The sequence below is a fragment of the Lactuca saligna genome, chromosome 1 (assembly GCF_052625555.1).
Source record: "Lactuca saligna cultivar CGN05327 chromosome 1, ASM5262555v1, whole genome shotgun sequence".
NCBI classification, from domain to species: domain Eukaryota; kingdom Viridiplantae; phylum Streptophyta; class Magnoliopsida; order Asterales; family Asteraceae; genus Lactuca; species Lactuca saligna.
The window spans coordinates 55,766,637-55,788,025 of NC_136417.1; positions in this window are offsets into that span (position 1 = coordinate 55,766,637).

Below are 21,389 nucleotides of genomic sequence, written 5' to 3' on the forward strand. Positions count from 1 at the left end.
ATGAAGCATATAAATCAGCCAATACACCAGGAGGTCTTAAAGGAAAGGGTAAAACCACAAACCACGTTTGCAACAATGAGTATAGAAAGGATGAGTAACAGTAGAAGCAGAAGCAACCCTTTCTGAAAACCAAAAAAACACTACAAGATTCACATTCAAGAGAGTAATCACCACAATCGTCATAAAGTGCAAGATTCTGATGTAATCGAGGAGAAACCAAATTAGAGGTGCGGCGAGTCTTACGAGGCCGAGTTGGCCGATTAATCCTCCGAGTACTCGCTACTCGGCCCCTTACCGAGGCGGGTTACAGAATCCCGAGTACTCCCCGATCAGCCCCTTACTGAACTGAGCAATGTTGAAAACTTGGTCAACTCGGTGATTAATATGTATAATATACTAATGATTTGTTATTTAACACATACACATGTTATTATTACTACATATATATCTTAAATTTTCAGTAATTACTCACGAAGTGAGACTATTATGTGTTTTTCAGTTTTTGTGTATTCACATTTATCTAATTTTGTTATATATTTCAATCAACTTATGGTTTTAACTTATGATTTTGACATATATATATATATATATATATATATATATATATATATATATATATATATATATAATTTCCATGAAAATATTTATACATGAAATGAGACTATTATGTGTTTTTCAGTTTTTGTGTATTCACATTTATCTAATTTTGTTATATATTTCAATCAACTTATGGTTTTAACTTATGATTTTGACATATATATATATATATATATATATATATATATATATATATATATATATATATATAATTTCCATGAAAATATTTATACATGAAATACCAAATCCGAGTATTCCCCGTGCACTCTCGAGTACTCGCTACTCGGTAGTCGGCCGAACAGGTACCAAGTAACGAGTTCTACAACCTTGCCCATAGAGAGAAAGGGAAGAAGTTGGCAAAAGTTTCAAGCCAATGTGCAAGATGCAATGAAACCCTTAGCATCCCATATATAGCCTTAAAGCCTTTTCCATGTTTTATCTCTCATCCCATATGGGATGGAGATTTTGAAATTCCCTTATTCCCTGACCAGAATATTTCAATCTGTCAATATTTTAACTAGTTAATAACCCATTGAGTTAATTAATTCATAACTAATCTAAACATATTAAATTAATAAACTTTCTTTCCTTGTGTTTATTTCTTTTAATTCCACATTTGTGTATTGAAGGCAACCCAACATCACGATATTATTACTTAGAAATATTACTAATAGTTAAAGACATTAGACATTATTTCCAACAATAACTAGGGACGTCAACAAGACAAAACGGTGGCGGAAATAACTGCCCCCACACATGAATTCATTTGTTTCCCTCGATCCCGATCCCGACCCTGAATTCCTCCGTTTTCTTACCATGATCCCCCCCCCCCCCTCAAATTTTAAAACCACCCTAATCCTGCCCTGGTTTCCCCATTTTCCTCGAATCCCCCGTTAACACTGTTTAACCTTATTTACCGTATTTTTAACTTCTTTATTTCGTTTAGGTTTACATATCACACTGATTATTCAAATAATAAATATATATTATATAATGACTAGTCTAAGTTTAATATTTACTTTTATAAATAAAATAGTTAAATATATAACAATTATTTCGGGGCCCCCACGAGGTATTTGGGACAAAACTTCCCTCCCCCACCCCCACTCACAAAACTAAACGAGGGTAAAACCCTCCACCGAACCCGAAAAATTATAAGAATATTCCCGTACGAAAACGGGGTCCTGCAGGTTCGGGACCCCACAAGAATTTTTGACATTCCCAAACAATTACGTATTTAAATCCTATAAAACGACAAATGAAATAACTAAAAAAACCATATTACAAAAGACAAACGAAAACCAAAAGAAATACTAAAATTCTAAAAAAAGAACAATGATTTTTTTAAAATATTTCACGCCGCCTCGTGTCGAAAAATCTTTCATGTTATGATATTTGTGATACTTATTTTTTGTTGCGTTTAAAACTTCATCGAAAACTCTGGGCTCATGAGCATTCATCTCGTGGGTGAAAATAACATTAAACTTCTTCACTTTTTATTGCATATCTTTCTATTTTGAAAAGAATTGATGAGTTGAACGATTTGAACCCCCAATTTACTGTTTAAAATGATCAAGAACTTACCGCCAAAAATATGACGATCCATGTTGTCCCACGTGGATCAAGAACCCCCCAATTTGTTGTTTAAAATGATCAGTTCTTGATCATTTTAAATAACAAATTGCGGAGTTCGAATCGTTCAACTCATCAACTCTTTTCAAAATAGAAAGATATGCAATAAAAAGTGAAGGAGTTTAATGTTATTTTCACCCACAAGATGAATGCCCACGAGCCCAGAGTTTTCGATGAAGTTTTAGACGCAACAGAAAATAAGTATCACAAATACCATAACATGAAAGATTTTCGACATGAGGCGTCGTGAAATATTTTTAAAAAATCATTGTTCTTTTTTTAGAATTTTATTATTTCTTTTGGTTTTTGTTTTTCTTTTGTAATATGGTTTTTTTAGTTATTTCATTTTTCGTTTTATAGGATTTAAGTACGTAATTGTTTGGGAATGTCAAAAATTCTTGTGGGGTCCCGACCCTGCAAGACCCTGTTTTCGTACGGGAATATTGTTATAATTTTTCGGGTTCGGGGGAGGGTTTTACCCTCGTTTAATTTTGTGAGTGGGGTGGGGGAGGGAAGTTTTGTCCCAAATACTTCGTGGGGCCCCCGAAATAATTGTTATATATTTAACTATTTTATTTATAAAAGTAAATATTAAACTTAAACTAGTCATTATATAATATATTTATTATTTGAATAATCAGTGTGATGTAAACCTAAACGAAATAAAGAAGTTAAAAATACGGTAAATAAGGTTAAACAATGTTAACGGGGGATTCGGGGGGGGGGGGGGGGGGGGGGTGGGGAAACGAGGGCAGGATTAGGGTGGTCTTAAAATTAGGGGGGGGGGGGGAATCAGGGTAAGAAAACGGAGGAATTCGGGGTCGGGATCGGGATCGAGGGAAACCAATGAATTCATGGGTGGGGGCAGTTATTTCCACCACCGTTTTTTCTTGTTTACGTCCCTAGTTATTGTTGTTGGAAATAATGTCAGATGTTATTAACTATTAGTAATATTTCTAAGTAATAATATTGTCATGTTGGGTTGCCTTCAATACACAAATGTGGAATTAAAAGAAATAAACATAAGGAGAGAAAGTTTATTAATTTAATATGTTTAGATTAGTTATGAATTAATTAACTCAATGGGTTATTAACTAGTTAAAATATTGACAGATTGAAATATTCTGGTCAGGGAATAAGGGAATTTCAAAATCTCCATCCCATATGGGATGAGAGATAAAACATGGAAAAGGCTTTAAGGCTATATATGGGATGCTAAGGGTTTCATTGCATCTTGCACATTGGCTTGAAACTTTTGCCAACTTCTTCCCTTTCTCTCTATGGGCAAGGTTGTAGAACTCGTTACTTGGTACCTGTTCGGCCGACTACCGAGTAGCGAGTACTCGAGAGTGCACGGGGAATACTCGGATTTGGTATTTCATGTATAAATATTTTCATGGAAATTATATATATATATATATATATATATATATATATATATATATATATATATATGTCAAAATCATAAGTTAAAACCATAAGTTGATTGAAATATATATAACAAAATTAGATAAATGTGAATACACAAAAACTGAAAAACACATAATAGTCTCACTTCGTGAGTAATTACTGAAAATTTAAGATATATATATGTAGTAATAATAACATGTGTATGTGTTAAATAACAAATCATTAAGTATATTATACATATTAATCACCGAGTTGACCGAGTTTTCAACATTGTTCAGTTCAGTAAGGGGCTGATCGGGGAGTACTCGGGATTCTATAACCCACCTCGGTAAGGGGCCGAGTAGCGAGTACTCGAAGGAGTAATCGGTCAACTCGGCGAGTGTTACAACATTGTCTATGGGACAAATTTCTTAACACTTTCCTAGGTTTCAAGAAATTTGACCATCTCCTAGTTTTCTTTCCGTTCTCTTTTTGGAGTCATTAGGCGCGAGTCCATTAAATGGATTCTACTTTGGGTCCTATCATCCAAGCAACATGGTTAGATCGATAAGGGTTCTAGAAGATGAAGATCGAGCTGCACAAGAAGTTAGTAATTCTTATTAGATTTTCAATTTCAAAGTAGGTTGTTATAATTAGTTTAACCTAGATTTTCTGGTGCATATACACTTTGGTAAATTGTTATTGTTTCCGCTACCTTGATAGAGTGTATTGATGTATAAAATCCAATAGTTGTATCAGAACTAATTGGATTTAATTATGTGCACTACTTAAAATCGGAATCTAAAAACCTTGATAGTCGCAGTTCATTGCGCGAATGGACGTATTTTAGATTTTCAATTTTTTGTTGTTTTTGATTTTTGGGTAAGTACCTCTTGTTTAATATGTTATTTTAGTTGTTTAAATCTAAATATTTTAATTTTAGATTAATTTGAAATATTATTTGATAAGAATTTATGTAACTCCCTATTCTGAATCGATTCCTAATTCGAGGTTGTATCCTGAAGATTGGTCGTCATAAGGCTTAAGGCCTTTGAAAATGTGAGATCTAAACCCATTGGGTGCAAGCAATGTAATTGAAGTGATCCGGGTGTTTAGTTTGTTCTTTGGTGTAACACCCTGATTTCCTAGATGTAGAACTTGAGTATTTTATCCACACTATCACATATTGTCAGACATATCTAGGTGTATGGCCTACCCTGTCAGGCATATATGGGTGCCCGACCTATCATGTCAAGCAAATCTGGGTGCTCGACCCACCCTTAGGCATATCTGGGTGCCCGACCTACCATGTCAAGCATACTTGGGTGCTCGACCTACCCTGTCATACATATTTGGGTGCTCGACCTACCCTGTCAGTCATATCTGGGTGCCCGACCTACACTATCAAGCATATATGGGTGCCCGACCTACTCTCCACTTTATTTCAACCGATTACGGGATCTATTTCACCCATACCACTACCACATAATAACATAGCATAAACATACTCTCAGGCATATATGGGTGCCGACCTACCCTCCGGTTTATTTCAACCGGTTACAGGGTCTATTTCACCCCTACCACTACCACATAATAACATAGCATACAAGCACATAAATATCTACAGATAATGGCATACCGGATAATTATCACAAAGACAACCATATCTATTATAAACAACTACTAGTGGGCCGACATTGGTGCCTTTGACCCACTCATACAGGGAGCGTAACTCACCTTGCATTGCTGAAGCTCCCTGCAGGAAATCCTTAACTGCCGCCCTGACAACTCCCCGAACTAATAACACCAAAATATAACCCAATTAGCAATTGGGTCCCAAACCATGATTCATAATCCATACCTAGGTAAAATGACCATTTTAGCCCTAACCCAACAAGATTCATAACTAAGGCCCAAGCCCAACAAGATCTAGAAACACAAAATCCATGAAAGCCCATTAATAGCCCAATTTTCCAAATTGTGCCCAAACCCTTACATGGGACTTAGCCTAAAGCCTAATAAATTATTCCTAATCTAAACATACATCCTTAGTTGGTCCAAAAAAATCCATGCACTTACAAGCCCATAAGAAAGCCTGAACCTGAAATGGTCCACGAGGCCCAATAAGGCCCAAATCCATCATGAACCAAACCCAAGAAGGCCCAATATCCAAAAGTCCTAAAATGTTGAATGGTCAACCCTAGTCAACTCCTGGTCCAAGGTCCAAAGCCCAAAAATTCAACAATCCAAGAAAGTCCAATCTGGTCGAGTACCCCCCGCGTACTCAGCCAGTACGCCCAGCGTACACCTCTTGGGGCAAGTACACACAGTGTATCAGTTGGGTACGCCCATCATACTCCTCTAAACTCCAAACTTTTCCAATAAGTACTTAATCACTTTATCCCTTGCTCTAACTCTTTATTCTGACTCCTAAAGGTGACTTTTCAAGTAAAGTTGGCAATTTTACTAACATGCATGGCTTAATGGGACTCTAAAGCTCAAAAGATCTTAATAGATGATCTTAATTCATGATTGAACTCAAAATTTAATGGATTATGATCATAACATAATTCTTGTGGTGTTCATGCAACCCTATTTGCTTTGATATAGGTTTTCTAATATGAACATATAACATGGAATACGAAAGCAATAAACCCTGAAAATATCAAATCCGAAAATCACACATGATTAGGGTTTAGATCTTACCTTGATTGTTATGTAGCAATAACAATCACAAACCTTCTTGATCTTGACTCTTGAAAGCTTAGTGCCCCAAGTGTTGCACCACTAATGGAGTCACAAACACCATTAGCAACAAGATGACTTAGGAGGAGGAGGCACAAAATTCATCCAAGGGCTCTCTTAGAATGTTAGGGATAAATTTTGTGGCCTAAAGGGTTCCTTTTATAGTTAGGCTTCTAGGGTTATCAACTTGGAAACCTTAATCCCGTTACTTTGTCCTTAAGCAGCCCAATGGATCCTTGCAAAAGGCCCTTACACGATTTTTATATGGACTCTTGTTGGGTTTTATGTATTCTAACACTCCTAAGGTGTTCATGCAACCCTAAATACATTTGATCTATGTTTTCACTATTTATACATGCAATGGAGTTTCCAAGGTATTAAACCTATAACTAGCATACAATTGTCATATATCACACAAGAATCTAGTTAGGATAACATATCTTATGGTGGTGATTGAAGTCTTGATGTATCTAGCCTTAAGATCATAGCCCCAATAGTATGGAAGCCTCAAGTGGAATCACAACACATCATGGACAAAGGAGGAACTTTGAGAGAGAATCTCCATGCACCCAAAACCACCATGAACTCCAAGAATACACAAGTGTCGATTTTGGGCAATGAAGTATGTATTTATATGTGGGATTTCAAGGGTCATGGATATAGCCCAAATCCATACTCTTGGGTCTTATGATCCATGGTTCGTGTGGCCCAACTCTTTATGTATCCATACATAAACTTGGTCTAACATGGATCATAAGCCCAACACACATAAATATAACTAATTAACATAATTAATCCCCATATATTTAATTAGTCTCTTTTTTATCACTAAATCAATTCCAAATTAATTCTTGATCAATAATAATTAAAACCATATGATTTCATATTAATATATTAGTACTTATAATATATTAATAAATCATATATAACCTTCTCTCAAGAGTCCATCCTAACAAATTGTCCTGGTGATATGCAACCCAAATGGACCATGCCACTCTCAGGTCAAGTACATACCAATAATAGTTATGGGCTTAGACATCTAATCTAACAGTCTCCCACTTGGATAAGTCTAAAACTATTATTGCAAGTATGAATTCATAACCCGACTAGCAATTATAGCTCTTAAAGCCGCTGTTGAACTCTGAACAAATCAATGACGCGTCCATTAGATAAGGGAACCTATATTCCTCCATTCTAGATATCATATGGACTGAGACATGGATTATAATCATTCTCTTTGTCCATTTGTTGTTTCCTGATTTCTGATTTATGACAACTGACTAACTGAACAAATCAAATCATTCCAGGCTTGGCCAAGCACTTAGGGGTGTCATCACTAAATCATAAAGGGGCCCACATATATTGCTTTTATCCTTATGAGGTAAAAGGAATGGATAAACTTCGACTCATATGCTTGTATTAACTACTTGTTGAATCATACACAAAGGCACGTTTTATGACATCAAGTTACTCATGCGTTTTTGTACAATCAATGTATAACCAACTCATAGTCAACAAATCATATCTCTAGGTTTGAAGAATATAAGATATTATCATCTCATGATTCACTCATGATAAAATCCATGAAGTAATTCAAATGAGTGTGGGTTTAATCCAATACTCAAATCTTATTCCAGGAGCAATCATGAACACTGCAGCTAAGGCTAGCCACATAGACAAACTACAAACCCATTCATGGCAGTCTTGCCTCAATACCTACTTCCAAAGTATGATCGACTGTTGATGGTTTGAATAACCTAGTTATTCGGGAAGTCAAAACATGCAAAGTGAAACACAAAAATAATACTAATCCTATATGGCCCCAAAACTCTTTGAGTGTAAATAAAAACCCTTTTATCTAAGTACGATATTTATTACTCGTTATTCATTGTATAATTTTTCGATTTATCAACTTAATACTTGAATTAAAACAATAGTCATGCCATGCTCCAAGCATGCACACTATGTTTGTCTTAAACAATAACTATGCCATACTCCAAGTATGCACACTATGTTTGTCTTATGATCCTTACTTTGTGAAACAAATCGATTGACAATATTTCATTGATACTCATTTCACAATCCCAATCCTTATTGTAAATGTAAGAATACCAATCTCTTACCATTTGCTGTAATTTGTTATATTCTAAACTTATATACAATGATCCTCTTGTAATGACTATGCCCAAGTCACAAAGACTTGTCAATAACCATTATAGAGTATTCCAATGGAGAGCAATTTCATGGAAACGAAGTCTCAAATTCAAAGTATATTCCTTTGAACACTCTTATTGCATCAAGCTATTTAATCTTACATAGATTCAAAGAATAACTTCCACCTAAGGAAACGATTCCACATTTCCATTTTGACCATCACTTCTAAACAAGAGTTGCCTCTTTTCAAAATATGTCAATATGGTCCTTTCCAAAGTTTAAATTATACTTCCAATTGTCCACGAGCAACCAATCTTTGGTAAACCTCCGATTGTCCTCGACAATTGCTTAATCATTTTAGTCATATCCGATTCTATTCCTTTTTCCTTTTTAATGCCCTAAGCATTTGGAAAATTTAGAATGGATGTAATCGATCCTATATCTGAAGCATATGAGACATGATTCATGTTATGCCATGTTCTCGCAATTCGAACTATAAAGAGGGATGTCGTAATCATAATCAATTTTTGAGAATGCCACATATATAGAATTTCCTTATGTTGAAAAATGCTAACATGACATTCATATATATCATTGACTAAAGTTGGTTAAAATCTCAATCTAAGCTTGTAGACTTGGAATGAAGTATAAAATCCTCTCCCTTATTTATAGCGAAATAACTTTGCAAGGCGAATTGAAACTTTTTTTTTTATAATTAACATTGCTAACTTGCAACACTAAACATAATAATCATGATCCCACTAGCATGATAATTATGATTTAACTAGCATAACACTCTATGCTCCCACTATCTTTGACATGTACCCAGAAATCAACTGGACTTCTAGAAACCAATACTTTATTGACTTTTTTACCAAAGTTCAATTTTCTGATACGAGATGCTTTGATAAGACTTTATCAAAAACATACACCTTTCCTTAGATAGATCACATGTGTTTAGACCTTTTGCCATTCTCACTAGTTAATGTGCCGGTTAACCACACACGCTCCACTAACGACATGAGAATGTAAATATCACAATTGTTATCTACTTAAAATCTACTTAGTGAAAGAGTTTCCTCACCATCATTTTCATGAATCGTAGAGAAACCTTATGGCACTTAGATTTTTTATGGTGTAAGTTTTCCTATACATGCGAATTTGTTAAAACCATAATCATAAGACAAGGTTAGTGACAAATCTAAACTCATACGGACTCAACTTGCCTGATCTCATTTTATTGTCACTTAGTAGCACAAGGGCCTACCATTGCTTCTAGGTTGTTATGCAAACAATTGATAACTTATAGAACTCACAAGCATAGTCAACTTAAATCAAAGTGGGCACAGAAATATGCCAACACAATGGGTTACAAACCTCAAGTTGTGTGTTATCGATTAAGCAATGAGTTTTATTCTTGATTAGTTCTTGATTATTTTCCAAGATCTTTAAGACTCCCACTGTCCTCTTGACATATAAGATTCTTTTTTCAAGATCCATTCCTTGAAAAAACAAATATTCAAGAGTTAGTGCAGATTCTTATCAAGATTAACACTTTTCACAATTGGTCTTAGTTGGTCTCTGTTTTATACAAAACATCACAACTTACCAATTTCAGATGTACAAGAGTAAGAACCATATTACTCTACATTTGATAAGTGTTATAAACCTTTATTATAATTATTTCACTTAAGTTACAATCTTAGAGTATGACTCTAAGACTTGTTTTGGAACGAAGTATGATTTATCTTTTGATATGACCATTTCCACAGTTCATGATTCCTCTCCTTAGCCAAACAAATGCACTAAGGTGTCTTTAGAGGATCAATTGTGATATGGTTTTATTATCACTAAGATAATCATAAAAAATGATACTAAAGTACTCTCACATCTCTTCAAATTGGAGAAACTTTTATCTTTTTGCCTTATTTGACTCTTCTTATCCGTCCAGCCATACATTGAAACTTTTCCAATGTTTCAGAATTACACTTAAACTTGTAAGCATAACCATATTACTAAACTTTAGCAAATCATGACGAATAATCTTATTAACCTTTGTGGTGGAACCGACCAGCGCACAACCTAATGTACCCAATCCTCCAGTCCTTGACTCACACATACATGTGAACAAGGACTTAGTCTTAATTTCCCAAAGATGAAAATTCTTATTCATCACATAATACAACTTGCATGATTCCAAATTTTTATTCAACTGAAACTTGGGTGATGAGAATCTTTTCTTATTTGGTAAATTATGACACTACCACAAATGAAAGAATCAAATCCATTTTTAATATTGCTATCAATGAAATAAAATAAATGACAATTTTTCACAAATGTCATTGTATGGATACTTAAAATAAATAAAATAAAAAATTTTCTTTTATTTTAAAACTTGCGGAAAAACTTATCCTTACACTCAAAATACATATGAACAACATGTTGTTATCTATTCCTAAGCAATATAGCATAACTCTTAAGCAGCAACTCAAAATTCTGATCATCGAACCATGTGATTGAAATCCATCTATTTGCAATCAGAATCAGCTTACTCCTTCTTTAAGCTTACTTACTTTTCTTTGATTTTACAAAACATCAAAATGTAATTACATTACATCATGTATTAAGAATCTCCAAATAAGAACTTAATAGAGTTAGATAGTGGACTTTACCTGAAGTAGAGTCAAACCTTCTTGACTTTACCATCCTTATGATCTTTCAGGTAAAATGGGCAGCTTCACAACCAATGTCCCTTCTCTTGGAAATTGAAATATATAGACTCTTTGGAAATGGTGCACGAGATTAGCCTTTCTCTTTACCATTAGTTCAAGTGACTTGACCATAGATGATCCCTTTCAATTGGGAAGAGAAAGCTTTTCTGGACTTTCAATGTTATCATTACCAATGTCCATGGAAGCATGCGAAGTAGATCTTCCAATCAAATTTGCTTTCCCATTTCTCCAAATCATTGTTGATTCAGTAGCATCGAGCAAATATGTAAAATCATTAAGGGACATGTCATGGTCTGTCACATAGCAGTCCTTAAAGAACTCACTATATGACTTGGTAAGTGATTGAAGAACCCAGTCAACAATCAACTTCCTAAAGACTTTGACACCTAACTCTCCCGGCTTGCCAATATGTGACTTAATCTCCAAGATGTAAGCACATATAGACCTTGCTTGCCAAATAGGGATTGATTGACCTTGAACTTGTGGGTCAGGGAGAATTAGTGGAGGAGGTGGAGGAAGTGAAGTATGATTTCCAGTCCCATTAATACACAACAAAGGGATTAATCTTTCACCTTGATTGCCATTTGGGATATCATCTTCATTAGGAAAGCTCTATCTAAAAGGATGAAGAAGACCATAGTTGTTTGAACTTAGACATCTATGAGGGAGAAATTCAAGTTTCAGTTGATTAAAGTCCTTAACATAACACCCAATATGAAATATTAAGGCTAGGACCCAACAAACTATTTTATAACTTGGAAGAGGGATGTCGTAATCCAAGTTACAAAATATTTGAAGGTAGGTAAATGACGATTTACCAATTTCCACCATGAAAAACAAAATAAATTATTAAGTTTTAATTGGATTGAAACTCCGAGATCTTTTGAGATTCATTGAACTTTCAATGGTATATTTAAATCTCGATTGTGCCCTCTCAAGTTTGTAACTGGGATGCCGAGGATCACAAACAAGGTGGGAATAACCATGCAAATTGACTTGGTACCCTTAATTTTTTCACCCAATCGATGTGATGGTTAACCACACACGCTCCACCAATCTATGATAAAACTTAAGTCACCCTTTGCCACACATTATCAGTCCCATGTTAGGGTGCCGGTTAACCACACACACTCCGCTAACGACTTAACAAGGGTGCAAAGTGTAATTTCATGGGTTAGCACCATTTCACATTCTCCTAAGTAACTAAGATTGGGAATTTATAAGAGTTTAGTTACTTAGTATTTATCATTATACTTTTAATGAAAGGAGAATTAGATTCATATCCTACCCGTTCGGCTAACGACCCTCCACCAGTCAAGGAAGCGGTGGGTGAGAGTGGACACCGATTAAACTGTCATTTTATAAGTAGTAACCTTATACCCCCCTAGAGACCGGCTTCGTGAATAAGGCCTACTAATGGTAAGATTGACTTTATCTTATACGTATATATAACCATTAACTTTTAATATTATAATAGTATAAGGTTGGATTTTAAACTTTTAAAATTTTAAGGTTTAATTTGGAATTAAAGTATACATGGGGAGGTAACTTTGCAAATTCCAAAACTTGAGGGAATATTTTGAAACTTTTCAAAGCTCTTAGATTTTCATAACTTATGAGTTTAATTAAGGTTTTGAAAATCTTTAATGAACAGGCTATTGAACATCCATAACTTGAGGATAAGTTATGGAGTTCATAAAACTATTTATGACAAAAAAGACTCTTCATTTTGTAACCTATGACAATTTTATGAGTTTTAAGAGTCATAAATGTTACTTTTCATATAATCTTGAGGACAAGTTACAAAAACACATTTTATGAACCACTTCTAGATCAATTTAGATTGAAAACAACTAACACATAACTTTTTCATCAATCTAAACTAACTCATAAAACAAGGTAACATAAAACCTTTTGGTGTTCCGTAACTTGAGGACAAGTTATGGAGTCCATCCAATGTCATTGAGATAAAAAAATCACACTAACAAATGATTTGCACATAATTCCTATGATCTACCAAAACTCATAAGTGTATGAACAATCATATCAACAATTTCAAGAATTTCATAAACACACATAAAACTTGAAATTTTGATAAAAACCTTGAAATTGGTTTACCATAATCATTACCACATTAAAAACAGGTTTTATAAGTCCAAAACAATTTAAGGTAATGATTCTAGACCAATTCCAACCTTAAAACTCGAAGATATTGTAACACTTGGTATGTTTTGCTTCAGTATATGTATTTTTCTCTGGAACTCGATGAGTTGGATGATCAACTCGTCGAGTAGGGACGTGGCTGCGGACATTTTAAGTGACCGATTCGACGAGTCGGGAGACTGACTCGGCGAGTAGGTATTGGATAAGTGAAACCCTAAATCTGAGGGTTTGCACCCTATATAAACAACTTAACTCAGCCTCCCTTATCCGTAACACTCTCTTGAAAGCTTCATATCGAACCCTAGCTATTTGTGTGTGAGTTAAGGCCATTTTTTGTGTTATTGTGTGGATTGTAAAGCTTGGAAGGAAGAAAGGAGCTTGGAAATCGAGTTGGGGCTTGTAGATCCGGAGATCTTACTTCATTTTCAGCAGCTTCAAGGTATAATGCCCCTGTCTTGACTCATCTATGTGTTTATTCATCTTTAACTTGGGATCTCTATGCATTTCTAAGTCATTTTTCAGATTTGGAAGTGTTGAGTGGGTTTTGACTTTAGATATGGGCCTTAAAAGGGGTCTCATGGCATAAAGGTGCCAAATTTAGGGCCATGAGAGCCCCATGCACATTGTAGGACACTTTATATGGATTTTTGAGCTAAAAACCCCATGCATGTGCATCAAGTTTGGAACTTTACGTATAAAATAGACATTAAGAGGCCAAATCTATGGTTTTGGTGTGTTAGACCTCATTTAAATCGACTGTATGGAATTGGTCAAGGTTGGACTCGGCAAGTTGTTCTTGGCACTCGATGATTCGGTGACCATTGTGCGCCAAACCCTTTCTGTGAATGGGTAAGTGTTAGGAAGGAAGTCTCTTGTGGGTTTAGACGCAAAAAGGGACCTGGAAGCCATGGGACTCGGCGAATGGTATGAGAAGACTCGGCCAGTCCATAGCTTCCAGGTCCCTTTTTGCGTCTAAACCCCCAGTCCATAGCAATCTCCCAATATTTGAAGATGGACTGGACGAGTTGTTCATACAACTCGGCAACTCATAGACTGGATATGTTCTTAAGTTGGAGATGAACTCGACGAGTTTAAGAAGGAACTCGGCGAGTCGGATGAAGATGGTCCTGGTGTTATGATTGACGGAGAACCCGTCGAGTGGAGCCGAGGTTTTGTGTGGGATTAGAGAAGCATGGACTCGACGAGTTGGTAGGCCAACTCGGTGAGTCAGGTCAACTGAATGTTGACTTTGACCAATGTTGACTTTGACTGAACTTGGACTAACCATGTTTAGGGTTGTATGTGATGTATTTTTACTTGAAGGTTGTCGTGTAGGGATCGAGGAGTTGTAGGGAGTCGACTTGTGCGCCGAAGATAGTTCAGACACTGCACGATTTTGAGGTGAGTTACCTTCCAGTAGGGGTGGGTCTAAGGCCACAATGCCGGCCCACCAAAACGGGGTATTTAGAAGATAATGGTATTTGTGATAATTATCTTGGTCTAGTTATGAAGTTTACATGGGTAGTATGTTATGTGTATGGTAGGGATTAGTTTCCCTGATCGTGGTCCTTAGGACCCAAGGATAGGTCAGTACCCGGATATGCCTGACTGTATGCTTATATTTGTTGATTGTATGCTAGTAGTAGGGGGTGAAATAGTCCCCAGTTACCGGTTGAAAGATACCGATGTTGATTACCGGTTGAAAGATACCGATGATGGTTACCGGTAGAAAGATACCGATGAAGGTTACCGGTTGAAATATACCGACGATATTGTATGGTATGTGGTATGATAGGGGAACTCACTAAGCTTCGTGCTTACAATTTTGGTTTTGGTTTCAAGTACCTCTTCATCGAAGGGGAAATAGCTGACAGTGTAGCAGCGCTTCACACACACACACATGTTTCCGCAAGAAGTTTTTGGGACTGTACTCTGATTTTCAATACTTATGATGTTATGGTTTGAAATACAACATTATGATTTTGTAATGGATGTTTTATTGAAAATGTTTTGGTAAAATGTTTGCCAAATGCGTTAATTCAAAAATGAAAATTTTGGCCTTGAAAAATTGGGTTGTTACAAGTTGGTATCAGAGCCCTGGTTTGAGGGATTCAGACACACCCTCGGGGGTTTCTGGACTCAAACCGAGGGACTAAAAGATCTTTCAAGGAAAAATGGTTTTCTAAAGTCTAAACTGGGAAATTTTAAGAAAGACGAAGTATGTGATGTGTGCGACCGGCCGGGCTCAAGTAAGTTTTCCCCAAGATACCCATACTTGTTATGTTATGTTATATGGTTTTGATTAAGAGAACTGCATGCTATAATAGGACTAAGGATCTAGGAGGATGCCTTGTGTGCCTGATATATGATTATGAGAATTGCATGCTAGTTAGGGCTAAGGATCTAGGAAGGATGCCTTATGTGCCTGTTGTATGAGTTGTATGCTAGGACTGTTTAGTCAGCAGTAGGATGACATGTGTAGGTTATGCCTGGTTTGGTTACTCAAAGCACGAATGTTGCTTGCTTTGTGCTATGGGGGTTCTGACCAACTTCAACTAACTAAGGAGCAGATATGTAACAGTATCCGCAAGCTAGTTAGGGGGAGGTGGTGGGGACTCCTAGTGCAACTGATGACGGAGAGTAGGTCGGAGAGTGCCCTAGGGAAGCCTAGGATAAGGTCAGTGGAAAGGGTATCGGTAAAAGGGGCTTGGTGAAGTCGAAACAATTCTTGAGGAAAGTACGGATAGATGTTGAAGGTACTATTTTGTACTACTGAAAGCAGAGGATCCGTACTCGAACCAAGGAGGGCCTAGATGGAACCGGGAAACTTGGAAAGTATATGTGACCCTGACATTCATATGATTATTATTTCAGAATGGTGGTCACGCGACATGGAGTAGGAGGTACAGGATCCGGGTCAAGATCGGGCTCGGGGGTAGGATCCGAGCATGTGGGTGATGGGTTACGTGAGTTCATTGCGTCTAAGATCACGAGGGGTATCCTTGATGCGACACTGGTTATCTTTGGGTCGATCAAGGAGGGGATCATTGAGCTGATGGAGGATCGCCTCAGGGCGTTCCAGAGTGACATGGAGACCAACCAGTCAGGTTCACGCACACTGTCCTTTAAGGACTTCAAAGGGAGTGGTGTGCCAGATTTCCACGGGGAGAAGGACCACCTGCAGAAGATGCAAAGATATGTGGCACACATACCAAAGTTAAATTTTGAAGATCGTGGCACACATACCAAAGTTTAATTTTGAAACATTTAAATTCTAAACCCTATAATTTTACAAGTTTAAAATTCAACTCTTATACTATTATAATACTACAATATTAATAATTATTTAATTGCATTATCATACCATTAGTAGACCTCATTCACGAAACCGATATATAAGGGGGGTATAAGGTTGCTTCCTGTGAAATGACAGTTTAATGGGTGTTCACTCTCACCCACCGCTTCCTTGATTGGTGGAGGGTCGTTAGTCGAACGGGTAAGATAGGGCAACTAATTCCTCATTAAAAGTATAATGATTATATAAAGTAACTGAATGTTTTTATAAAATTCCCAATCTTAGTTACTTTAGGAAAAATGATAAAATGATGCTATTCCATGAAATTACACTTTGCACCTTGCCAAGTCGTTAGTGGAGGTTAATCGTCACACTAATTTGGGAATAAAAAAGGTAGCAAATGGTAGCTTGATGTTTATCGTAAATCAATGGATTGTGTGTGGTTAACTGACACATTGATTATGTGATTTGTAACATTGAGAGTACCAAGTACATTTGCATGGTTATTCACACCTTGTTTGTGATCCTCGGTATCCCAGTCACAAACTTGAAGGGCTTATCGAGATTTAAACATGCAATTGAAAAGTTCAATGAATCTCAAAGGATATTGGAATTTCAATACACTTAAAACTTAATTTCTTTTCATTTTTCATGATAGAAATTAGTGAATCGTCATTCACTTACCTTCTAATTTGGGTGTTTAATTGGGGATTGTTATCTAATTTAAACTTTGTCTCTTTTCTTTTTCAGATGTCTACTTCAAAAACTAACGCTTATGGCTCAAACCCTGTTGGCTTATTCTCACTCATGAATTTTTGTGGGAGGGCGATTTTTAACGGGACCAATTTCAATGATTAGATCTGTAATATTTGCATGGTCGCCCACTATGAGGACAATGAGTATGTTCTCGACAAGGAGTTGAAGGAGGTTGACACCAACACTGCTACTCCCGAAGAGAATGTTGTGTTCGAAGCTCACAAGCAAGATGCTACGAAAGTTCATTGCATCATGCTTGCAACAATGACTGCCAAACTCCAAAAGTCCTACGAGGACTACTACCCATATGAGATGCATCAAGATTTGGTGGATACGTACCATCAAAGTGTGAGGCAGGAAAAGTATGAGATCATTGCTGCAACGATCACTACCAAGATGAAGGATAGAGAGTCCATCACAACCCACCTGCAGAAGATGCAAAGATATGTGGACCGCTTGTTGAAGTTAAGTGTTAACTTCAATGAGGAGCTGCCTATAGATATCATTCTATACTCCTTACCTTCTTGTTACAACCAATTTCTAATGACCTACCACATGAACAATGAGGAGGTCACTCTAAGCAAGCTTTAAGGTCTGCTAAGGACTGCTGAGAGTAGTCTGAAAGAAGAGGAAGGCTCTTTCTAAGAGCCACAAGGGAAAGTCCCACGATGGTACCTCTTCTAGTGGAACCAAGGTTGGTTCTGTTGCACCCTCCTTAAACCCAAAAGAATGCAGAGGGCTACTACTGCCATGAGAAAGGGCATTGGAAACGAAACTGCCTGAAGTACTTGCAAGATATCAAGGATGTGAAGATAAAGACATCCTTCGTAAGTATTTATACTATTCATTCTAACAACTCATCACATGTTATGTCTTGGGTCCTCGATACAGGATATGGTTTTCACATTTGTTCTGATTTGCAGGGTCTAAGAAAAAGTAGGGATGGGGATCGTGGGAAGATAAACTTGATCATGGGGAATATGAAAGTGTCGCCTGTCACCAAGATTGGAGTTTACTCTATCGTGCTTAGTAGTGGGTTAGGTTTAGATTTGAATAATTGTTGTTACTCGTCAGAAATGACACGAAACATTATTTCTTTTCATGGATTATATAAAAAAGGTTTTAGATCCTCATTTGATAATGAAAAACATTCTATTAATGCTTTCTTTAATGGCACTTTCTATTTTGAAGCATTGCCTTGTAATGGAATATATGAAACTGTGATGATTGTAGACAACTTAGGAAATGATGTATTACATATCGATTCCTCCAATAGTTTGGATAAAGCATGATTGTGGCATTGTCGTCTTGGACATGTCAACAAGAAACGCATAACCCAACTCCAAAAGGATGGAGAGTTGGAGTCATTCAACCTTAGGGATGATGACGTGTGCGAGTATTGTTTGCTTGGAAATATAACCAAGTCACCCTTCACTGGTACTTGTGAAAGGGGCGAGGGTTTAGTGGATCTCATACACACCGATGTGTGTGGGCCCTTTAGATCCACCATAAGGGATGCCAACCGCTTCTATGTGACTTTTACCGACAATTATAGTAGATATGTGTATATCTACTTAATCGAGCACAAGTCAGGAAACCTTTGAAAAGTTCAATGAGTTTAAGCAAAAAGTAGAGAATCAGCTGGGTAGGAAAATGAAGATGCTTCGATCCGATCGAGGTGATGAGTACCTTAGTCTTGAATTCCATGACTACCTCAAGGAGTGCAAAATTGTTTCGTAATTGACGCCGCTTAGGACACCACGGTTGAATGGTGTGGTTGAAAGGCGCAATCGAACCTAATTAGCCATGGTTTGTTCCATGATGAGTCGTGCTTCGCTACATATCTCATTCGGGGGGTATACCATAGACTGTCGCCCATATCCTTAATCTAGTACCTACTAAGAAGGTTGCCAAAATACCTCACAAGATGTGGACAGAGAAAGCTCCCTCATTGGCACATTTTAAGGTTTGGGGTTGCGAGGCTTTCGTAAGACGAGAGACTCACAACAAGCTCGAACCTCATACTGAGTGGTGTATTTTCATCGGCTATCTGCAGAAGTCCTTTGGCTATCTTTTCTATAGTACGAATGATAATGTTGTCTTTGTTGCGAGGAGAGGAGTTTCCTGAGAGCGAGAACTCATAAGCCAAGAGGATAATGGGAGGCAAATTGATCTTGAAGAGCTTCAAGAGTCAAGCGATGAAGGAACCTCGAATGTTAGTGTTCAACCCGAGGAGGAAACTCCTGTTAAACCGATTGACGAGTCCTTACCTCTTAGACGTTCCAGTAGAGTTAGTGTTCCACTCGTGTTTTATGGTTTTCATGTTACCACGGAGGGTGATACGTTTATTAGTGATAGTACACTAGTAAATTTGGATGAACCTAACAGCTACAAGGAAGCCATGGCAGGCCCATAGTCTGCAAAGTGGAAAGAGGCTATGGATAACAAGATTCAATCCATGTATGACAATCAAGTTTGGAGCTTGGTTGACAATGTATCGGGTCGTAAGACGATCATGTGCAAATGGATCTTCAAGTAGAAGACCGACATGGATGGGAAAGTACACATTTATAAGGTGTGATTGATTGCTAAGGACTTTACTCAAACTCTCGGAGTTGACTATGATGAAACCTTCTCACCAGTAGCGAATATAAAGTTTATAAGGGTTATGCTAGCCTCAGTTGCGTTTCATGATTATGAAATATGGCAGATAGATGTCAAACCCACTTTCCTAAATGGGAAGTTGGCTAAGGATGTTTACATGATTCAACCAGAGGGTTTTGTCGGTGCAAAACACCCTTATAGAGTGGGTAAGCTTGAGAAATCCATTTATGGATTGAAACAAGCATCTCGCAGATGGAATCTTTGTTTAGATGAGAAAGTCAAAGAGTTTGGTTTCTTGTGAAGCGAGGATGAGTCCTGTGTATATGTCAAAGCTGGTGGGAGTGTAATTAGATTTCTCATTATGTATATCGATGATATATTGCTCATAGGAAACAACGTCCCAACCTTGTAGAAGGTTAAGTCCTGGCTTGGGTAGTGCTTCGTTGTGAAGGACCTCAGAGAAGTTGCTTATATTCTTGGGATAAGGATAGTGAGAAACATGAGTAAAAGACTAATAAGACTTAGTCAAAGTACTTACTTGGATAAGGTACTAAAGTGTTTTAGTATGGAAAATTCCAAGAAAGGGGAGTTACCGATCCAAAGCAATACCAAGTTGAGTAAGACTCATAACCAAGATAGCACAGATGAGCAGAGTACCTTATGCTTCCGCAGTTGGCTCAATCATGTATGTTATGACTTGTACTCGCCCTGATGTGGTCTTCGCTTTGAGCATGGTCAATAGATGTCAAGGGAACCTTGGTAGAGCACATTGGACCACATTCAAGAATATTCTTAAGTACCTTCGGAGGACTAAGGAATAATTTCTTATCCTAGGTGGGAGTGATGACTTAAGGGTGCAAGGGTATAATGACACTAGTTTTCAGACCGACCGAGACAACTTCTGCTCTCAGTCGGGTTGGGTCTTTAACCTGCATGGAGGAGCAGTGACATGGAAAAGTTCCAAGTAGGAGACCGTAGCTGATTCGACGTGCGAATCAGAGTACATAATAGCCAACGAAGCGTCAAAGGAGGCAATATGGTTGAAGAATTTCATTGGAGACCTTGGAGTTGTGCCAACCATAAAGGAGCCTATACATGTTTTTTGTGATAACGAAGGTGCGACTGCCTTAACCAAGGAACCGAGGGATCATGACAGATCTAGACATATCGACAAGAAATATCATTTTATTAGACTTCGAGTAGAAGAGGGACTCCTTGTAGTGAAGATGGTATCGTCGGAGGATAACCCAGCAGATCCCCTCACGAAGGGACTGAGTAGGGTTAATCACTTACAGCACGCTAGGAGCATTGGGCTGAAGGAC